This window comes from Cetorhinus maximus, chromosome 28 (assembly GCF_964194155.1).
Source record: "Cetorhinus maximus chromosome 28, sCetMax3.hap1.1, whole genome shotgun sequence".
Classification (NCBI taxonomy): Eukaryota; Metazoa; Chordata; class Chondrichthyes; order Lamniformes; family Cetorhinidae; genus Cetorhinus; species Cetorhinus maximus.
In genome coordinates, this window is record NC_135906.1 from 1,310,787 (window position 1) to 1,335,592 (window position 24,806).

The window sequence follows — 24,806 nt, forward strand, 5'->3', positions numbered from 1 at the left end:
CCATCTACACAGCACACTGACACACTGCCCTAACCCAGACACCATCTAACACAGCACACTGACACACTGCCCTAACCCAGACACCATCTAACACAGCACACTGACACACTGCCCAAACCCAGACCCCATCTAACACAGCACACTGACACACTGCCCCAACCCAGACCCCATCTAACACAGCACACTGCCCTAACCCAGACCCCATCTACACAGCACACTGACACACTGCCCAAAACCAGACCCCATCTAACACAGCACACTGACACACTGCCCCAACCCAGACCCCATCTAACATGGCACACTGCCCTAGCCCAGACCCCATCTAACACAGCACACTGACACACTGCCCTAACCCAGACACCATCTAACACAGTACACAGACACACTGCCCCAACCCAGACCCCATCTAACACAGCACACTGACACACTGCCCTAACCCAGACCCCAGCTACACAGCACACTGCCCTAGCCCAGACCCCATCTAACGCAGCACACTGACACACTGCCCTAACCCAGACCCCATCTACACAGCACACTGCCCCAACCCAGACCCCATCTACACAGCACACTGGCACATTTCCCCAACCCAGACCCCATCTACACAGCACACTGACACACTGCACTAACCCAGGCCCCATCTAACACAGCACACTGCCCTAACCCAGACCCCATCTACACAGCACACTGCCCTAGCCCAGACCCCACCTAACACAGCACACTGACACACTGTCCTAACCCAGACCCCATCGACACAGCACACTGCCCTAACCCAGACCCCATCTAACACAGCACACTGACACACTGCCCTAACCCAGACCCCATCTACACAGCACACTGCCCTAACCCAGACACCATCTAACACAGCACACTGACACACTGCCCCAACCCAGACCCCATCTACACAGCACACTGACACACTGCTCTAACCCAGACCCCATCTAACACAGCACACTGACACACTGCTCCAACACAGACCCCATCGACACAGCACACTGACACACTGCCCTAATCCGGACCCCATCTACACAGCACACTGACACACTGACACACTGCCCCAAACCAAACCCCATCTACAGAGCACACTGACACACTGCCCAAACCCAGACCCCATCTAACACAGCACACTGACACACTGCCTTAACCCAGATCCCATCTAACACAGCACACTGCCACACTGCCCTAACCCAGACCCCAGCTACACAGCACACTGCCCTAACCCAGACCCCATCTACACAGCACACTGACACACTGCCCCAACCCAGACCCCATCTAACACAGCACACTGCCACACTGCCCTAACCCAGACCCCATCTACACAGCACACTGACACACTGCCCTAACCCAGACCCCATCTACACAGCACACTGACACACTGCCCCAACCCAGACCCCATCTACACAGCACACTGACACACTGCCCCAACTCAGACCCCATCTAACACAGCACACTGACACACTGCTCCAACACAGACCCCATCGACACAGCACACTGCCCTAGCCCAGACCCCATCTAACACAGCACACTGACACACTGCCCCAACCCAGACCCCTTCTAAACAGCACACTGGCACATTTCCCCAACCCAGACCCCATCTACACAGCACACTGACACACTGCTCTAACCCAGGCCCCATCTAACACAGCACACTGCCCTAACCCAGACCCCATCTACACAGGACACTGCCCCAACTCAGACCCCATCTACACAGCACACTGCCCTAACCCAGACCCCATCTACACAGCACACTGACACACTGCCCTAACCCAGACCCCATCTAGCACAGCACACTGACACACTGCCCTAATCCAGACCCCATCTACACAGCACACTGACACACTGCCCAAACCCAGACCCTATCTAACACAGCACACTGACACACTGCCCTAACCCAGACCCCATCTACACAGCACACTGACACACTGCCCCAACTCAGACCCCATCTAACACAGCACACTGACACACTGCCCTAACCCAGACCCCATCTACACAGCACACTGACACACTGCCCCAACTCAGACCCCATCTAACACAGCACACTGACACACTGCCCCAACTCAGACCCCATCTAAAACAGCACACTGACACACTGCCCTAACCCAGACCCCATCTACACAGCACACTGACACACTGCCCCAACTCAGACCCCATCTAACACAGCACACTGACACACTGCCCTAGCCCAGACCCCATCTACACAGCACACTGACACACTGCCCTAACCCAGACCCCATCTACACAGCACACTGACACACTGCCCTAACCCAGACCCCATCTAGCACAGCACACTGACACACTGCCCTAACCCAGACCCCATCTACACAGCACACTGACACACTGCCCTAACCCAGACCCCATCTACACAGCACACTGCCCTAACCCAGACACCATCTAACACAGCACACTGACACACTGCCCTAACCCAGACGCCATCTAACACAGCACACTGACACACTGCCCGAACCCAAACCCCATCTACACAGCACACTGACACACTGCCCAAACCCAGACCCCATCTACACAGCACACTGACACACTGTCCCAACCCAGACCCCATCTAACACAGCACACTGACACACTGCCCAAACCCAGACCCCATCTAACACAGCAAACTGACACACTGCCCTAATCCAGACCCCATCTACACTGCACACTGACACACTGCCCCAACCCAAACCCCATCTACACAGCACACTGACACACTGCCCAAACACAGACCCCATCTAACACAGCACACTGACACACTGCCCCAACACAGACCCCATCTAACACAGCACACTGACACACTGCTCCAACACAGACCCCATCGACACAGCACACTGCCCTAGCCCAGACCCCATCTAACACAGCACACTGACACACTGCCCTAACCCAGACCCCAGCTACACAGCACACTGCCCTAGCCCAGACCCCATCTAACGCAGCACACTGACACACTGCCCTAACCCAGACCCCAGCTACACAGCACACTGTCCTAGCCCAGACCCCATCTACACAGGACACTGCCCTAACCCAGACCCCATCTAGCACAGCACACTGACACACTGCCCTAACCCAGGCCCCATCTAACACAGCACACTGACACACTGCCCTAACCCAGACCCCATCTAGCACAGCACACTGACACACTGCCCTAACCCAGACCCCATCAAGCACAGCACACTGACACACTGCTGCAACCCATATCCCATCTACACAGCACACTGCCCTAACCCAGACCCCATCTACACCGCACACTGACGCACTGCTACAACTCAGACCCCATCTACACAGCACACTGCCATAGCCCAGCCCCATCTAACACAGCACACTGACACACTGCCATAGCCCAGACCCCATCTAACACAGCACACTGACACACTGCCCTAACCCAGACCCCATCTACACAGCACACTGACACACTGCCCTAACCCAGATCCCATCTACACAGCACACTGACACACTGCCCCAACCCAGACCCCAGCTACACAGCACACTGCCCTAACCCAGATCCCATCTACACAGCACACTGACACACTGCCCTAACCCAGACACCATCTAACACAGCACACTGACACACTGCCCAAACCCAGACCCCATCTAACACAGCACACTGACACACTGCCCCAACCCAGGCACCATCTAACACAGCACACTGCCCTAACCCAGACCCCATCTACACAGCACACTGACACACTGCCCAAACCCAGACCCCATCTAACACAGCACACTGACACACTGCCCCAACCCAGACCCCATCTAACATGACACACTGCCCTAACCCAGACCACATCTAACACAGCACACTGACACACTGCCCTAACCCAGACCCCATCTACACAGCACACTGACACACTGCCCTAACCAAGACCCCATCTAATACAGCACACTGACACATTGCCTTAACCCAGACCCCATCTAACACAGCACACTGACACACTGCCCTAACCCAGGCCCCATCTACACAGCACACTGCCCTAACCCAGACCCCATCTAACACAGCACACTGCCCTAACACAGACCCCATCTACACAGGACACTGACCTAACCCAAACCCCATCTAACACAGCACACTGACACGCTGCTCCAACCCAGGACCAATCTAACATCACACAAACACACTGCTCCAACCAGGCCCCATCTGACTTTGCACCCTAACACACTGCCCCAACCCAGTGATAAAAACAAAAAACTAAAAGCTACTGCGGATGCTGGAAATCCAAAACAAAAACAGAATTACCTGGAAAAACTCAGCAGATCTGGCAGCATCGGCGGAAAAGAAATCAGTCAACGTTTCGAGTCTTCATGACCCTTCGACAGTTCTGCCGAAGGGTCATGAAGACTCGAAACGTTGACTGATTTCTTCTCCGCCGATGCTGCCAGACCTGCTGAGTTTTTCCAGGTAATTCTGTTTTTGTTTTGCCCCAACCCAGTCCCTATCTTGCACATCACACTAATACACTGCTCCAACCCCATCTCCATCTGACAATGCACACAAACACACTGCTGCAACCCAGGCACACTATCTAGACCCAGAGCACTCTTTCTAACCTCCATTCAGCATTCGCGTGTTCGTGTATTTTTATCTGCATCAGATCTTACTTTCAAATGTTTGATACCTGATGAATTAGAACTCGCCGTCAATCTGAAAAGTGATCCTTCAAGGTACTGGTGGCCACTAGAGTTTAATTTACTAAGGCTAGAAGCAACAAATCACTTGAGATGGACCATTTCGGAGACAGAATTAGTCTTACTCTGAGGCTGCTCACTGGTATAGAAAACTACTTTTATGACTTCTTGTAATGGAACTAATTATTCTAAATTTCAGATGTGAATAAACAGTTACCAGTTAGTATACAATGGCAGCTTTGTGGTAAATCATGGACATTACCACAGAGGAACCAACAGAAAAATTCTGCGTGTGTCACAGTAGTTTTGCAGAATAATTGTTTTGTTTTAAATGCATTAGACGTTGATGTGCTCCCTGTCATGCGTGGGGATTACACAATAAATAAAACTACTCATTCTATATCACTAACAGCACTTGTTAGCTTTCACAGCATTGTTCAGTTGTTTTACCTTCAGATTTGTCACCTCTACGATGGAGAGCTTCCACCAATATACCGGTGTAACTCTCCAAACAATGGTAACACACACACCTGGATCAGCAGGTTCTGGGTTCAAGCCCTACTATTGAGACTTGAGCACCTAATTGAAACTGACACCTCAATGCAGGGGGGTAACTTTCTGATGACATGTCACAGAGAGCCCAGTCCGCCCTCACAGGTAGATGTAAAAGATGCCATGGCACTACCTGAACAATGAAGGGAAGGTCTCCCAGTTCCCTGGCCAACATCAATTTGTCAACATCACCGAGACTGAGATTTGCTCTTTAATCTCATTTGTTTGTGGATGTGAAAATTGGTAGTTGTCAATGTAAATGATGACAGTGATTACACTTAACTGCCTGGAAAGAGCTTCAAAAGATTGAGGTTGCAACATAAATTCACTTTCTCTCTTTATATGAGATCAAATTCACCTCAGGTTCCTGTCCTGAAGGACATGATTGAACTCACTGGCTTTTTACAACATGCTCACTTTTACTGATACCAGCATTATTTTAAACTTAACTCAAACTTTCAAGTTGCCACATTCAAATTATATCTCACCTTTTCTGGATTATTAGTCCAGGCTACTGTGTTACAGAGGCATAAAATGACAGAATATACAACACAGAAACAGGCCACTTGGCCCAATCAGCGCATGCAGCTATTTATGGTCTAGACTTTACCACTGCTGGCTCAGGGTTGTGGTAGGAGCAACCACCTGACGTGCAGCTTCATGACACAACACATCGAAGAACCGGCCACTGATTTCACCCTAAATCCCACAAAGACCATGTAAACTGCACATTTCTTAACTTGCAGTTCAATTCAACCTTCCACAAAACAGCAACCCTGTAGGGTGGTGTAATAATGCACTACCCCATAAACTGATAGGAGAATAACACGTACAATGCCTCCAAAAAAGCTCAATCTCAGCATTGTCTGTTGGCACAAGGTTAAGGTTCACAGCAGCTATGCTGTAAGAGAGAGTGCAAATCAAAAGATAATGAACCCTTGCAAGAAAGGTACCTCAATCAGCTTGGGAGGTTTTCATCTTCATATAGATTGGACAAATCAAATTGGCAAAGGTAGTCTGGGGGATGAGTTCATCGAGTGTATTCGGGGCAGTTTCTTGGAACAATATTTTTCTGCTACCAGCCAGGCAACAGTATTTTAAGCATAGATGGTAATGTGTAATGAGACAGGATCATTCATTAATGGTCTCAGTGAAGGATCCTCCAAGCCAAGTGTGGTCATAACATGATAAAATTTCACATTCATTTTGAAGGTAAGAAACTTGGGTCTGAAAATAATGTGTCTTAAACTTAAATAAAGGCAATCACAAAGATATGAAGATAAAGTTGACTCAAAAAGACTAGGAAAGTAATTTAAAAGGCAAGATGATAGAGAAGCAGTGGCAGATATTTCATAACTCTCAGATATATTCCATCGAGAAAGAAAGCATCTAGAAGATGGATGCATCATCTGTGGGCAACTGAAGTAGCTAAAGATGATATTAAATTGAAAGAAATGGCATATAATGCTGAGAAGATCAGTGGTAGGCCAGAATGTTGGGAAAACTTTAGAAATCAGCAAAATACACTTAAAAAAAGATTAGAATGCAAATAAACTAGCAAAAAATATTAAAGCAGACAGTAAGGGCTTCTGTAAGCATAAAAAAGGAAAATAGCTACATGTTGGTCCCTTACAGGATGAGACTGGGGAGTTAATAATGGGAAACAAGGAATTGGCTGAGATTTTGAAAAAGTATTTTGAACCTGTCTCCCCAGTGAAGACATGGAAAGCATACCCGTCTCCCCAGTGAAGACATGGAAAGCATACCCGTCTCCCCAGTGAAGACATGGAAAGCATACCCGTCTCCCCAGTGAAGACATGGAAAGCATACCCGTCTCCCCAGTGAAGACATGGAAAGCATACCCGTCTCCCCAGTGAAGACATGGAAAGCATACCCGTCTCCCCAGTGAAGACATGGAAAGCATACCCGTCTCCCCAGTGAAGACATGGAAAGCATACCCGTCTCCCCAGTGAAGACATGGAAAGCATACCCGTCTCCCCAGTGAAGACATGGAAAGCATACCCGTCTCCCCAGTGAAGACATGGAAAGCATACCCGTCTCCCCAGTGAAGACATGGAAAGCATACCCGTCTCCCCAGTGAAGACATGGAAAGCATACCCGTCTCCCCAGTGAAGACATGGAAAGCATGCCCGTCTCCCCAGTGAAGACATGGAAAGCATATCCGTCTCCCCATTGAAGACATGGAAAGCATACCCGTCTCCCCATTGAAGACATGGAAAGCATACCTGTCTCCCCATTGAAGACACCAAAGGCATCCCAATATTAGTAGAAAATCAAGAGGAATAGGGAAGGAGGAACTTAAAACAATCACAATCACTAGAGAAGTACTAGAAAAGCTAACTGGACTAAAGGCTGACAAGTCCCCTGGACCCAATGGCCGGCATCCTAGGGTCTTAAAAGAAGTGGCTGCAGAGATAATGGATGCATTGGCTGCAAACTTCCAAAATTCTAGATTCTGGAAAGGTCCCAGTGGATTGGAAAACCACAAATGCAATAGTGTTATTCAAGAAAGGAGGGAGACCGGAAGCAGGAAACTAAGATGTTAGGCTAACTGGCTCAGTCATTTGGAAACTGTTGGAATCCATTATTAAGGAAATAATAGCAGGACATTTAGAAAATCATAATGCAAATCAGACAGAGTCAATATAGTTTTATGAAAAGAAACTGTGTTTGACAAATTTAGACTTCTTTGAAGATGCAACAAGCAGGGTCGACAAACAGGAACCAGTAGACAGTGTATTCAGATTTCCAAAAGACATTCAAAAAGGGCCCACATAAAAGATTACAACACAAGGTAAGAGCTCATGATATTGGGGGTGATATATTAGCATGGATAGAGGATTAGTTAACTAACAGGAAACAGAGGGTCAGGATAAATGGGTCATGTTCAGGTTGGTAAGTGTGGCTAGTGGAATTCTAGGGATCAGTGCTGGGACCTATTTATGATCTATATTAATGCATTTGATGTAGGGACCTTCTGTCTTGCAGCTAAATTTGCTTGTGATACAAAGATAGGTAGGAATGCAAGTTGTGAGAAGGATACAAAGAGTCTCTAAACTGACATAGGTGAAGTAAGTGGGCTATAATTTGTCAGATGGAGTATAATGTGGGAAATTTCAAGGTTGACACTTTGGTAGGAAGAATAGAAAAGTCAAATATTATTAAAATGAAGAGGCGCTACAGAATGCTGTGGTACAGAGGGATCTGGATGCCCTTGTACATGAATCATAAAAGAGTTAGCATACAGGTACAGCAAGTAATTAGGAAGGCAAATGGGACATTGGCCTTTATTGCACAGACTATAAAAGTAGGGATGCCTTGCTACATTTGTATAGAGCGTTGGCAAGACCACATCTAGAGTACTGCAACCAGTTTTGATCTCCTTACCAAAGGAGGTATATGCTTGCATTTGAGGGAATTCAGCAAAGGTTAATGAGATTGATTCTAGGGATGAAACAATTGTCTTATGGGAAGAGGTTGAGCAAGTTGGGCCTATACTCATTGGAGTTAGGAAGAATGAGAGGTGATCTTATTAAAACCAGACTAGATTCTGAGGGGCTTGACAGGGTAGAGGCTGAAAGGACCCTTGTGAGAAAATCTAGAACTACAGGGCACGGTTTCAGAACAAGAGGTTTCCATTTAGAGGCAAGCAGGAACAACTTCTCTCAAGAGTTGTTAATCTCTGAAATTCTATACCCCAGAGAGCAGTGAAGGCTGGGTCATTGAATATATTCAAGGCCAAGTTAGACAAATTTTTGATCTATAAGGGAGTCAAGGGTTACAGGGGATTGGCAAGAAAGCACAGTTGAGGCCACGATCAGATTCGGCCATGATCTTATTGAATGGCGGAACTGGCTCGAGGGGCCGAATGGCCTACTCATGCTCCTATTTCTTATGTTATGTTTCTTATGTAAAACAATTCAAAGGTAGCAACAATTAAATTGCATGTTAAAAGAAGAGGGCAAAGAGCTCATTTTTAATTGTGGGAAATAGAAATTTTACTTCAAGATTGCATTCTTGGCAGATGCAATGAATTCAGAAGTTATAACTCTATTTCCCAATTTTCAGTAAAACTGTTTATTTTGAAGAAAGGTATTAATACTGTACTTCTGATATCTCACATGCCCAATCACCACTAGTCACCACAAGGAAACCAGACATTCCCCAAGGGAAGTAGGAAAAGGAACCTAGACTGGTGTTAACTCAACTTGCTCACATCACAAAATACGATGTCAATGGGCCAATAAAAAAAATTAATTATTCCCCTGCCAGCCCCACATACCACAGAATTATTATGGCACAGGAAACCACCATTTGGCCCATCGTGTCTGCGCCTTCTCTCAGAATGAGCAACTCATCTAGTGCCATTCCTCCACCTTCTCCTCGTAACCCTACACATTCTCTTCTCAGATAACAGTCTAATTCCCTTTTGAATGCTTCAATCGAACCTGTCTCCACCACACACTCGGGCAGCACATTCCAGGCCCTAACCACTCGCTGCGTGAAAACATTTCTCCTCATTTTTCTTAATTTGTTCATGGGTTGTGGGCATCGCTGGCTGGGTCAGCATTTATTGCCCATCAGAACTGAGTGGCTTGCTAGGCCATTTAAGAGTCAACCACATTGCTGTGGGTCTGGAGTCACATGTAGGCCAGACCAGGTAAGGATGGCAGATTTCCTTCCCTAAAAGGACATTAGTGAACCAGATGAGTTTTGACAACAATCTACAATGGTTTCATGGTCATTATTAGACTTTTAATTCCAGATTTTTTATTGAATTCAAATTTCACCATCTGCCATGGTGGGATTTGAACCAGGTCTTCAGAGCATTACCCTGGGAATCTGGAGCACTAGCCCAGTGACAATACCACACCCCCCTCATATCAACAAACCAGGGGCACAAAAATAATTTTAGCCACAGTTACCATAAAATAATTCTCCTCAAAGTTATTTCATTCCTGGCTCTATTACAAATTTTACCACCTGCTGCACCTTCAAGAGAAGTCAATGATCTCTGCAAGGATGTCAAATTTTATGATTTACATTGTTCCAGTTGTACCAGAGAACCCTACAATCTCACTGAACCTACATCATTTAATGGTGAATTTGATCATTCATGTCTCTACATATCTCGAAAGCCTTGACTAATTCCATATCTTTAATCCAACGAGGGATTGATAGTTTGTGTCCGAGCGATAGCCTATCTTAAAAGAAAGCTGGCATTTACAGAAATCAACTTAATAATGGGCAAGCATTCCCTAAAGTCATGACACATGATTTCAGGCCTCCTGGGGCAACAGGCCATTTTCAATATATTTATTACACATTTATGCTTCCCATTACATACTTGCATGTTAATGCCATGAATAGCGGGTGTGTCAAATGCTCGTGCTATATCAGCTTGAATTGTGAAAATCAACCAGCAATACAATTTTGTTATTCCTTGTAAGTTGACAGGCTTGAGCTGTAGGGTACAAACGGCAAGTATTTGTAATGGTTCTAGTGTTTTTTTTTCATTTATTCTTTCATGGGATGTGGGCGCCACCAGCAAATCAGCATTTGTTGCCCATCCTTAATTGCCCTTGAACTGAGTGGTTTGCTTGGCCATTTCAGAGGGCAGTTAAGAGTCAACCTGGAGTCACATGTAGGTCAGACCAGACAAGGATGGCAGATTTCCTTCCCTAAAAGACATTAGTGAACTAGATGGGTTTTTACAAGTGATAGTTGCCATGATCACCATTACTGAGAGTCGTTTTCAATTCCAGATTTAATTAATTTAAATTCCACCAGCTGCCATGGCGGGATTTGAACCCATGTCCCCAGAGCATTAGCCTGGGTTACTAGTCCAGTGATATTACCATTAATCCACCGTCTCTCTCTAGTGTGATGGACAAAGTAACATACAACATGACAATACCTTGAAATACATGGGATTCTTTTTCCCCGATTTAAGTTTTAAGAAAGCTGTTGCACGTGTCTACCTGATAAACTACAAGCTGAAGGCACAGCTCCCGATGGTGGGCTAAATCAAGGGGGAAGTGCAAAAGAGGCCAGAGTCAGGAGAACAAAGAGTTCGGGAATGAAAGATGGGTCTAGGGCTGAAGTAGGTTACGGAGATAGGGAGGCACAAAACCATGAAGAAATTTAAACATGAGGTTCAGAATTTTAAAACTGAGGCACTAAAGAGTCAGCCGGGTCAGGGTACTGGGCAAGCAAGACAGGATAGTGCAGCAGAATTTCAGATGAAATGAAGTTTATGGAGGGTAGAAGATGGCAGGTGGGCTAGGAGTACAGTGAAATAATTGAGTCTGGAGGTGATAAAGATTTCAGGGGCACATAAGCTGATAGTTCTTGGAGGTGGAAGTAGGCAACCTATGTAATGGATAGAATACAGGTCACTCAAACTCAAGTTGTATAGGTTACCAAGGTTATAACCCCACGCCTGCAGGCTACGTAATCAAGGTGCAGTGTGTAGAGAAGGAAGAGAAGGGGTCCAAGGACACATTATTGGAAAATATTAAGTATGGTACAGGAATAGGAAGAGAAGCCAGTGCTGAAGATGCTCACTCTTACTTCAGGGTAGGTAAAAGTGTAACCAAGGGAAATGACAATAGGAAAGCATTGTATGGCCGGCCACAAAGGCAGCAGGTTGAGGACAATGACAAATAGTGCATCAGAGTCAGAGAATGTCAGAGAAAAGCAACCAATTACTCCAGAGTACAGAATAATTCCCACCTGTAGAAAATAATTCATTAACTTCAGGAGTCATTTAGAATCCTCTAATGTTCTGCAGAATCTGCTCAAAAATAATTAGCACGTAAGTGACTCAAGTGGGGCATCGCTAACACAACTCAGACCCTTACAGGAACACATATGGTATAAAGCTCCTGTCCTTCTGAAACATCCTCTGACTGACTATGGGCAGCATCACAAGAAAATAAGCTCAATAAAGCTAGTGATAAATAGCTCTCTAAACTGGAAGCTCTCTAAACATCAGACAAGGTTTGAACATTCAAATCAAACACAGGATTTGTGGCAGTTCATTAAATCTATACAAATAGAGGTGAGCTGTAAACAACTCTCTGCCCATCTATTTTAATTATGGGTACCATTTGGTGTTACGGTCTGAACTGTGACTGATCGCTGGTACCTCTTCTGTTTGGTTCCTGTCATCCATGTATACAAAAAGAACACTGCTCATGTCAGAAACGTACTTGCTCACTCACCATACAGACTCCACATTCACATCTGTCCAGCTTCCCAACATACGGAGCTTGAAATCGGAAAACCAGGTCTTGCCCCCAGGACTCAACCACAGGGAAAAGCTGCAAGAAATCAAGTTGACTTAGTTACTATGAGGAGTTTGAGGGAGCATCAATAAAGAATGTGTGCAATAATGTCATTTTCCATTCCACTACACAAATGCAGCTTTTAGAATTACAACACATAGTATAGCTCACAGGAGAAAACCAGCCTGAAAACTTGCACCTATCAGCTCATCGCTCAAACTGCCCATTATAAAATTAGAACACACGGCAGTTCCCAATAGCCCTTAAAAAGATTGAATGCTGAACGTGGAGAGTGTAATAGATTCCCATCAGCCAGCAGACACCAGGCGTTCCCTCAAAATGGTGGAGGTGGAATGAGGGATGGGAGGGGGCGGTGGCACTATCAAGGACTGGAAGACACAAAGAGAAAAATCAGAGTGTCAAAGCCTTTGACTAATTGTGCTGGTCCCCTGCCAGCCAATTCAGAGCCACAGAGAGTTTCCAGTGAGTGGTCCAGACACCAAAGGTAACAGGAATATTACAGAATCCTTTATTGTACAGTATGAACAGAATGGGTCAGTACAGAGGGTTACAGTGGGGGGAGAAAGCAGTCGGGGTTTAGTCCACAATGTACCCACCAACCACTGAACATGGGCAGGATAGGTTTCGTTTATACCCTTTGTCCCTTACCTAATCTTGAGTTGAGATTAAATTAGTGGTTTAAATCAACTTTAAACCTTCTTGTCTGGTTTCCTATTGCCAGAAAATAATTGAAAAACAGCTGGAGCCTGCAGAACATCTCCAGTGGCAGGGTTTGCAAGATAGGGTAGAGACTCTAGAAAAAGTTATTTATTGACAGGTGCATAAATATTTCCACCAAAAGCAGTTTTTTGCTCCTATTCCACCACCTTTTGACACCATAGGGGAGCTTTGAGCTCATTGCTGTGCCGCCCCACCCCTTCCCCAAAATCACTAGACCCGTCTCTCACACACAGACACCATTCCTGGGTCTCACCAGTTGATTCATCAGATAACTCTTATCGACTGGTACTTTCAATATCAGCAGGCTGGCAGCAACAGAGCACATACCATCTCATAGGTCACGAGCTGTCAGGTAAAGTCCACAGCACAGAACACCTTGCTGCTTCAGGTACTGTTTGATTAAATCCACACAGTGGGACGAGGCTGACACTTGGAGGGCAGGAGGGTTATGCTCAGTCATCCATCATAATTTTAAAAAACAACACATTGATTCAAGGCTGCATCTTAAATTGGTAACCAGCCCTTAAATTGGTAACCACCATTTATAAAGGGAGAATTAATGTGGCAGCACTTCACGCGTTCTAGTAACTGGGAGATGGAGCTTCTCTGTTACAATCATGCCATCTTTTACCTAAGTATTGGTCAGAAAGAATGTGCTATATTCAGAGAGCATAAAACACATGGGGTCCACCTACAGGGATGAAACTGAACATGAGAAAATGGCTGGTGTTAAATACCCACAAACTGTAACACTGATCACTGGGACCCAGAACAGGAAGCTGGATAGCAAGGAGTTGGAATGGAAGAACACATTCAGCAAGGCTGGAAAGGTCTCCGATCCTGTCCCATAACTGCGCAGAGATAGCTGATTTCAGCCAGATGATTTCAGAAGTGTGTTCATCAGAATTTCCTTAATCAGTATGTTCCCAGCACAACAGGGAAGGAGACATAGCTGGATCTGGTTGTGGGGAACAAAGTGGTTTCAAGTGGATCAAGTGTCAGTAGGGAAACATTTAGGTGACAGTGATCATTGTATCATAAGGTTTAGATTAGCTATGGAGAAGGACAAGGAGCAATCCAGAGTAAGAATACTTCATTGGAGGAGGAACAATTTCAAGGGGGGCAAAAACGGATCTGGCCCAGGTAAGTTGGAACCACAGATTGGCAGGCAAACGTGCAACAGTACAATGGGCTACCCTTATAGCCTAAATAGTTCAGGTACAGTCGGGCTAAGGCAGGGCAACAAAAGCAGATGGATGATAAGAGAAATAGAGTACACGGATGAAGCACAAAAAGGGTGCGTATGACATGCCAGGTAGATAATGTTAATGGTCCGCTACTTATATTGTGAGAAGACACAGTTGAAGATCATTACTAATTAAGCACTTGGAGCACATCAAATTAACAGGTCCAGGCATCAGGCCATGGAGCGGGTCACTAGACCAGAACATCTGCCCTTCTTCCGCAGTTACGTTCACGCCCGGGTGTCCCTGGAGAGGGGGCAGGCGGTTTCCACTGGCGCACTTGAGGTCTTCCGCGACCAGTGGGTGTTGCAGAGGCTGGAGTTTATCATCGGTCCCAGGAACAGCTTTTTGAGTTTTGTTAAAGTGCCCCTTTAAGGGGCATTAATTTGTTTATTTTATTGGTTTCAAAACGAGCTTATAAATAGGGGATAGCTGGGACACTGGGTGTGTGGAAGCAGAGCTGAGAGACTGAACAAAGTTAAACAACTCTCAAAGAAAAGCTCTGTGTCTTGGTTTCAACTTCACCAACTGGTTTTAACAGAAAACAGAACAAGTTGAGAACCAGGCTGAATATAGAAAGTTCAGAGGGGAAGTGAAAAAGGAAATCAGAGGGGCAAAGAAAGAGTAGGAGAAGAGACTGGCAGCTAACATTAAATGGAATCCAGACATCCTCTATAAGCAAATAAATAGTAAAAAGGTATTGAGAAGAGGAGAGGCGCTGGTTAGGGACCAAAAAAGAGATCTACATGTAGAGGCAGAGTGCAGGGTTGAGGTACTAGATCCATCTGAATTTACCAAAGAAGATGCTGCCCAAGTCAGTGGAAGAGGTGTAGTTGAGATAATGGATGGTCTAAGAATTGATCAAGAGGAGATAGAGGAGATATCAAAAAGGCTTGTTGTAATTAAAGTCACAAGGGCCAGATGAGATGTTTCCAAAGATACAAAGGGAAGGGAGGAAAGTGCGGAAGCACTGGTCAAAATCTTCCAATCTTCCTTAATTAGGGGCTTGTGTCAGAGGATTGGAGATTTGCAAATGTTGCACCCTTGTTCAAAAGGAGTTACCCAGCAACAACAGGTCCGTCACTTAAACCTAAGTGGTAAGAAAGCTTTTAGAAATTCTAATCCAGGACAAGAGTCACTTTAACAAGTGCAGGCTAATTAGGAAAAGCCAGCATGGATTTGTTAAAGGCAAATCGTGTTTAATTAACTTGATTGAACTTTTTAAAGAGGTAACAGAGATGGTTGATGAGGGTAATGCAGTCGACATGGTATAGATGGACTTCCAAAAGGCAACTGATGAAGTGCCACATAATAAACTTGCCAGCAAAGTTGAAGCCCATGAAATAAAAAAGAGACGGTAGGAGCATGGATACAAAGTTAGCTGAGTGACAAGAAACAGAGCAGTGAACAGTTGGTTTTTCAGACTGGAGGAAGGTACACAATGGGGTTCTCCAGGGGTTAGTACAAAGCCAAGTTGACATGCAGTGCCCCAGATAGTAGCACTCCAACCTCTAGGTTACAAGGTTCCAAGTTCAAATACCACTCCAGAGCAGGAGGGCAAGGATCAAGATTGACATTCCGGTGCAGGTGGTGAGGGGGTGCTATACTGTCAGAGGCACTGTCTTCCAAATGAGACATTAAACTGAGGTCCCGTCCGTCCTCTCGGGTGGACATAAAAGATCCCATGGCACAATTTCAAAAAAGAGCAGGGGAGTCACCCCCACTGGCCTGGCCAATACTTATCCCTCAGTCAACATCCCGAAGACTGATTACCTGGTCATGATCACATTGCTGTGTGTGGAACCTTACTGGCCAAGTTTCCTACATGATAACAGTTACTACACTTCAAAAATAATTCACAGTAGTCATGAGAGGTGTGATATAAATGCAGGTCTATCTTTTCATAATCAACATTAATAACCTAGACTTGGATGTACAGGACACAATTTCAACATTTGCAGATGACAAAACTTGGAAGTATTGCGAATGTGAGATGAATAATGAGACACTTGTGGAGTGGGTAGACATGTGGCAGATGAAATTTAATGCAGAGAAGTGTGAAATGATAATGCTTTGGTAAGAAGAATGACCAGAGGCAATAGAAAATAAAGACATAACTCAAGGGAATGCCAGAACAGACAGACCTAGAGGTATATGTGTGCAAATCATTTTAAGGTGGGGAAAGTGGTTAAAAAGACATACAGGATCCTTTACAGACAGGGGTATAGAGTACAAAGCAAGGAAGTTACAATGAACCTTTATAAAACACTGGTTCAGCCTAAACTGGAGTTTTTTTGTCCAATTCTGGGCACCACAATTTAGAAAGTATGTGAAGGTGTCAGAGAAGGTGCAGAAAAGGTTTACAAGAATTGTTCAGGAGGTGAGGGATTTTAGTTATGTGGACAGATTGGAGAAGCTGGGATTGGTTCTCCTTTAGAGGAAGGAAGGTTGAGAAGGAGAATTGTTAGAGGTGTTCAAAATCATAAGGGGTCTGGACAGAGTAGACAGGGAAAAACTGTTCTCATTAGTGGAAGGATAGTGAACCAGAGGGCACAGATATGAGATAATTGGCAAAAAGAAGCAATGGTGACGAGGGAAAACTTCTTCGTGCAGCGAGGGGTTAGGATCTGGGATGCACTGCCTGAGAATGTGGTGGAGATAGATTCAATCGAGGCTTTCAAAAGTGAATTGGACAATCACCTGAAAAGGAATTGCAGGGCCTCATGGAAAAGGCATGCGAGCGGGATTAGCTGAGTTGCTCTTGCTGAGGGTTAGCACAGATACGAAGGGCCAAGTGGCCTCGTCCGGCACTGTAATCATTCTATGATTCGACAGGTGGTGGTAAACCACACTGAGCCCAACACACATGCACAAGCAATTTGGAGGGGAAAAAAAATCAGCTAGAGCTTCCAGCCCCTACCCTGCCCAGTCAAACTGCTGGTTAACACTGTTGGCTGAGGTTTCTTTAGGATAAGGTAGGAAAATAAAAGAGGGAAAATACTCTGTCTAAACTCCAACATTGGCAATAAGCCAAAGCCTACAGAGAAAAGGCAGCTGAGAGGAGATTTGATAGTGTTCAAAATCATGAGGGCTCTGGACTTATAAGACAGGGAGAAACTGTGCCCATACGTGAAAGGATCGAGAACGAGGGGGCACAGATTTAAAGTAATTAGTAAAAGAGGCAAAAGTGATATGAGGATAAACCTTTTTACTCAGCAAGTGGTTAGGGTTTGAAATGCACAGCCTGAATGTGGTGGAGGCAGGTTCAATTGAAGCATTCAAAAGGAAATTAAGACTGTTCTCTGAAAATAAAGAATGTGCAGGGTTACAGGAAGGCAGTGGGGGAATGGTGCTAGGTGAGTTGCTCATGCGGAGAGCAGACATGATAGGCCGAATGGCCTTCTCCTGTGCCGTAACAATAAAGAAACAGCCAGTAACAGAGGTGCTGTTTGTCGTAATATTGCACAATTGCAGCAAAAGCATAAAATGAGCAAGATCCAAACATCATCATCTCTTCCCAAATCCAATGGACACTCTCTGAAGTCCAAGTAGACAAAGGATACTGAAAGGGTTACACGGGCAACTTCAGGATTTCTCCACATGATTTCTGCTACAATTTTGCCTCCATCAGTGATGGATTCATTTTCAAATACATTCGTCAGAAAGGACACATACATTTCTCTCTGAAACCCACTATCATGTTCTACATGGTGCATGTCAAGGCCAATCTCAGTACAACATATACAGGCAGGTACAAGTAGTAGCTAACTGCAGCCCTCTCCTCTCCTCTGTAAGCTTGCTCCTGCTCACGCCACTATCGCCTCGTCCGCTAGTTACAATCCTCACACATGAATGCAACTAAATAGGCAAGGTGGCACAAACTGATATGTTTCAAAGGAATCGGTTTTCTGTATTGTAACCACATTGGCTTGTATGTTGGAGAAACATGTCTTTGGCTCCCACAAATACAACCAGGTAGAAATCTCTCAAGGTCTTTAACCTGCGGAGGCTCGCTTGTCAAAAGGCTTTCCTTTATTGAGGAGGAAAATTCAGCCAAGCGAATGGAATAGGAAAGAGGTTTCCAGCTCAGACACTGCAACAACATGACCTCAATGCAGCATCACAGCCTGTCTCCTCGCCACAGGACGTGCTAACAGTGCTTCATTCCAAGAATCACCTTCACTCCTCTCAGTACTAACCGTGGGTATAAGCATGCTTAAACCAATCTATTTTAATGCTTTTGTGATAGATTTTTGTAGGATTAAAAACAAGAATTTGCACATCATTCTCAAAATGGCCCAAAGCAGAGTCCAAGAATTACTTTTTTGAACAGTTACTGCTGCGAAACATCTGGGAAAGCCAATTTTCACACAGCAAGGTCTCTCAAACAGCAAGTCAGGAGCAAGTAGTTAACTATTTTAATGAGTTTTGGGACGGGGGGAATGGCAAAGACAGCAGGACTCTCTCAACTCTGCTGAATAGCACAAAGAGATCTCATATATATTAATATCTTAGCTGAAAGATAACACTGTGCACTCAGGCAACAGCACAGGTCATGCATTCAAGGGCAGGCGAGATGCAGCTTTGAGGTGAAGTTAGGCAGTTACAGGATCAGAGCTGGAAATCCCTTTCAGAGTCCGTCCACCAGCTCAACATAAACCTCCCACAGTAGACAAAAGCCAGTTTCACAGGTGTTCTTAAGAAACAACAATGCCCTGATTCTCTCAATGCCACACTTACAGAACCGCCCACTGTACACAGGAGAGCTAAGGACAGGTTTAAACTTCCAGCTGGCTGACTCAGGAGCAAGTGCAAAATCAACTAAACCACTCGGAACTGCTAAAATTGTCAAGTTAACTTGCTCCAAATAGAACCAAAAATATGGTTGCTGCCTAATCCAATCTTGATTCATTATGATCAAAAGTGCCATCACTGCCTAATCCAGATTCAATTCACTACAGTCAAAAATACAGTCACTGCCTAATCAAGACTCGATTCACTACAGTCAAAAATGCAGTCACTGCCCAATCCAGTCTTGATTCACTACAGTCAAAAATACCATCACCGCTTAATCCAGACTTGATTCACCGCAGTCAAAAATAGTCACTGTCTAATCCAGACTTGATTCACTACAGTCAAAAATAGTCACTGCCTAATCCAGACTTGATTCACTACAGTCAAAAGTACCATCACCGCTTAATCCAGACTCTATTCACTACAGTCAAAAACAGTCACTGCCGAATCCAGTCTTGATTTGCTATGGCCAAAAATACAGTCACTGCCCAATCCGGACTCAATTCACTACAGTCAAAAATACAGCCACCGCCTAATCCAGACTCGATTCATGCACTGAGGCAATTAGTAAACCGCTCAAACCAGATTCACTTACAAATTAATTGACTTGAGATTTTGGACCATCTAACTAAACTAATTTTCCCCCTTGGGTGCCGAGCATCCATGATCCATAACACACAACTGCAACTGCAAATCAATCCAATTTCCCTTATTTGCCCAAATCACACAAAACTCTCTCTGGCAGCTTCCTACCAAAATGACATTGAAACCTTGCAGGTAATGCATAAGGAATCACAAAGTTGATTCCCCCAGCGGAGGCCAGATTAGGAAAGCTCAGGTTTGTCAGCCTGGAGGATAGGTGATTTATAGGACTGGACAAGGGAGTGACATGGGTAAATCTGGAATATCACTTTCAACTAAATTGATGGCAAGAGAACGGACCCAAGTTCAAGATAGTAAGAGATAGATTTAAGGCTGTTGTCAAGAAATTCTGAACAACACCATGAAGAATCAATGTCTGGAACATTCTTCCAGACAGAAGACTGGAGGCTAAACACACAGGAACCTTGAAGAAACAACTAGGTGCTGAAATGTGGACTTTGAAATATCTCGATAAATTAACTGAAATGTGCCAAATGGTCTTCTCATATGTAACTGGCCTTCAAAGTAGATCAAGGCTGTTTAAGTCATCCTGAACTAAATCAACCAAAACTCCTCCAGTTTAATGATTGTGTAACCAGAGGCATCCACTGCAGTTTTTACAAACACCGATGGACTTCTGGCTTTGAAACTAGAGAGAGAGACGGGAGTAAATCTACAGGTGCAGAATAGCACTCGATTCCAAGCTCGGCTTCACTATCCACTGTGGATGTACCAACACCACATGGACTATAGCACTTTAAGGCAGCAGCTTGCCACCATCTTGAAGAACAATTAGGGATGAGCAACAAACGTTGGCCTTGCCAGCAACCCCCACCTCCAATCAACACACACAAAAAATTCAGTCCATTTCCGCATTATCCCAAGAATCCAAATCCATGTTTCCCAATCACCTTGCAATGTGATTTTGCCAACATTCTCACTGCCAGTCTCACCGCCTAATATACTGACTTGAAGTCACACAAAATGATGTACCCCGTATCCTGCGTCACCCTCACCCTCCAACTCCATTCCTCAGCACTTCTGTCACCCCCAAAACACCACCCGCTCCCCCTAAACTGTCCATCCAGCACATTTTTCTGTTCCCCTGATCAGTGTTCATACAACGCCCCCACCACACGGTAAAGCTAAGAGATCCCTCTGTGGCTGATGAGTTACTGAAGTGTCAATTATTGAGTTAACAACAATCCATTCCTAGAAAACCTCCACGGTTTATTTCACCAAAACGTAATTCCATACATCACACAGTAAAAGTCAGGCTGATAAAATGACGTATCCTGTGGCTAGTGCACTGTGTCACAAGGCCTGTTGTGTCTTCTAATATTAACACTTGAACCATTTTCTCCATCAGAATAACCTTGCAAATCTGCAGATAAAGAGCAGAAAGTGCTAGAAAGGGACTGGTCAGTCAGCATATCCAAAAGAGAAGCAACTGATTAATCTAACTCTGCTAGCTCCAACTGCCTTTTTTTGGACCAGGGGAGTGAACCAGAGATTTTCTGACAATACTGGGAGGGGAGGATTTGACCATTTTTATTTCTGGTCTTTTCCCCTCTAGCTGAGAGCGCGAGTCACTCACCCCTCGATTTATCATGCAAATTAAAGTTTCAAGGAGCTAGATAAAGCATAAACTGCTAGAAATACATTACAGCCACTCAGAATCTGTAAAAGCGCAATGGCTGGTTAACCTTTCAGATCACACTTAGAAATAAAGATAGGCAAATTCCAACTGATGCGACATTATTCTCCAGGTCACTCGCTCTTATACAAATACAGCTGGTGGAAGCACATATGTGAGGAGGTTATATCCAAAACCATAAACTCCCTTTTGGTTTCCTTGATGCCTACTTTAAATAATCCAATAATATTGGGTTGCCAAAGTGTTGCCAGTGGAAAAGCAGCTCTACAAATGCCCCTATTTAGGGGGCTTCACTAATTTTGACAATTTTAAAGTCTGCTCAGTTCATAGCACCCTCGCCTTTGAATCAGAGGGTTGTGGGTTCGTGTCCCACTCCCGGAAAACCAAGAACTGTGATTGTACTCGAATGAGTTGCAATCTGTGACTGTTGATAACTCAAAAGAGTTTGAAAGTCTGATTAACTAAAAGAAAACTATAATGCTAATCCAGAATGATAGCTTATCAATTAGGCACTTCACACACGTGGTGTTCACCAGACATAAAAGGGAGTTACAAGGTCACTCCAGTTGAGAAAATGTTTGAAATGTAAATACTGTAATAAGATGCAGGTTGGCTGCACTGGGCACACGATGTGCGTTTTCACAAACAAACAATGCTGGGAAAACACATTCAGCATGGGTGGAGAGAACAGGCAAGTTCTCACATGCAAACCTTCATTTGAATCTGAAGGTCTACACAAAAAACATGAAGTGGTTTGTTCTCTCCATGGGTGCCATCGGGCCCGAGTATACCAGCAACTTTCTGGTTTAAGATTAACAAAATAATACGGCACCAGAAGGAAGCCATTCAGCCCATCATGTCTGTGTTGACCCTTTGGTGGAGCTCTCTCATTAGTCCTGCACCCCTGCTCTTTCCCCATAGCCCAGAATTCTTTTGCATTACCGTCATGCAAACCTCATGTGAAAGTTACTATTGAATCTGCTTCCACTATTCCTTGTGGCAGTGCACTCCAGATCATAACTCTCTGTGCAAAAACTGTTTCCTCATGTGTCTCTGGCTCTTTTGCCAAGCACTGTAAATCCTTTGGTGACCGACTCTTACTTACTCAATCAAAACCATTCATGATTTTGAACAACTCTCAAATTTCATTTTCAGGTTTTTGTTGCTTTCTCTATATAAATATTGCTGCTTTTATAACGTAGAGTTCCCAGAATTACAAGTAATATGGGAACTTAACTATCAATGTCAGCTAAACAGAAAATGTTGGAAAGACAGCAGAAACAGATCAAGGTTTTGGTAAAGAACTGCCTCACTCTCGGTGGGTTTAACAGGTTACTGGTCCTCTATTGGAGCACATCTACACCTGGTGTGACACACTGAATCCTGACTGAGCCCAATCGGGAATGCCTGGTAAAGAAAATTCCCAATCCTAGCTCCACCCATGTGTTGCCCCACTTTCCCCTCCTGCAACGTTTACCTCTAGTGTCCCACAAGAATCCATCCTTGAATCCCCCTCCTCAACTACACGCTGCCCCACAGCTACAGCATCCTGAAACACAGCATGGGTTTTCACATATCCACTGACGACACCCAGCTCTCTATTTTGACCCTAACCTTCTGATTTGCGCATTCATTTTGTCCCGTTCCTCTATCCACCCAGTGCTCACTGACCTACATTGGCTCCCAGTTAAGCAGCATCACAATTTTATATCTTAATATCCTTTATACCTCACCAACACCTCTCTCAACTCCTCCACTGTTACTAAACCATCACTTTGCTTACTTGACATCCAATACTGGATGAAAAGAAACTTCCTCCAATTAATTATTAAAAGGCAGAAGCCATCATCTTCCACTCCTGCTATGAACTCCACTCCCGAGCTACCAACTCCATCCCTCTCAACTGTCTGGGGCTCAACCAGGTCGGTCACAATCTTGGTGCCATATTTGACCCTAAGATAATCTTCTGATTGCACATTCATTTTGTCCTGTTCCTCTATCCACCCAGTGCTCGCTGACCTACATTGGCTCCCAGTTAAGCAGCATCACAATTTTATATCTTAATATCCTTTATACCTCAATATCCTTGATCGCAAACTCCTCCATGGCCTCGTCCCTCCCTATCTCTAATCTCCTCCAGCCCACTAACCCTCCAAGATATCTGCACACCACTGATTCTTGCCTCCAGCATCCCCAATTTTAATTGCTCCATCATTGGTGGCTGCAGCCAATTCCTACACCCGCCTTAAAGCTCTCCAACTCCCTTTTGTCCTTTAAGACACTCCATAAAAGATAACCTTTTGACCAAGTTCTGTCATCCGTCCTAATATCTCATGTCAGAGGGTGTCAAGTTTTGCTTTACAATGCCCCTATGAAGCCCCATTGAATATTTTCTGATGTTAAAGGCACTCTGTAAATATACATTGTTAGTGTTAGTCTTGTTCCACCCTCTACAAGACAAACAGGAAACTCTGGGAAAAATGCCACACTAAGAATTTCAGGACCTGTCTGTATTTCACTCCCGTTCTGTATCCGTTTCCTCCAACCATTCATCTCTCACACGTTGCAGCCCCTCCCATTATCCTCAACATCCAGAACCCTGCGCTACCAATCTCCCCTCCCTCCCTCCCTCCTCTCTCCCCACCAAATTAGCATTCTTCCCTGCCCACACTGCCTATCATTTCTCTCTCTCCCTCATACCATCCCATCACACCCTACCTACCCTCCACATACCATCCCCACCCCCTCACATACTCACCACTCGCCCTCTCAACTCTCCCTCACTCACCCCCACAGCCCACCCTCTCCCTCACCCTCTTCCTGCCCCCTAAAATGCCTCCATGCCCCCTCAACCCCATCCCCAAACTGCTCCCAGTGACCCCATCCCCTCCTCCCTACACGCCAACCCATCCCATCCCCCTCCCCGCCACCTCCCAGCTCCCTCGCCTCCTCAGCCCCTAACTGCCCCCCAACTTGCCAACTCCCAGCCCCACACCCCCACCATACCCAACGCACTGTCTCCCCACCCACCCTCCCGCCCAGCCCCATCAGACCTCACCTTCTCTCTCCCTCTCCCCACTTCCACGGCCCCGCACCCCTCCCTGCCCCCACGTCTCCCTCCCCCTCACGCCCTGCTCTACCACAGTCCTGGATGCCCCACCAGTTCCATCATACCTACACTGCCCCGCCCCTCCCTCCCTCATCCCTCCAGTCCCTCCCTCGCCTCTCCCTCCCTATGCAACCCTCCATGCCCATCTCTTT

The 24,806-nt window shown here is 45.3% G+C and overlaps 1 protein-coding gene across 1 annotated transcript in view; it reads right to left on the reverse strand.

The window, feature by feature from the left end:
- Positions 1–24,806, reverse strand: part of LOC144668726 (EVI5-like protein) — a 436,360-nt gene that overhangs the window by 96,995 nt on the left and 314,559 nt on the right. Inside the window, exon 2 of the mRNA XM_078531055.1 lies at positions 12,405–12,503. The gene's annotated coding sequence lies outside the window, so the exon portion shown is untranslated. The remainder of the gene's footprint in view (positions 1–12,404; positions 12,504–24,806) is intronic.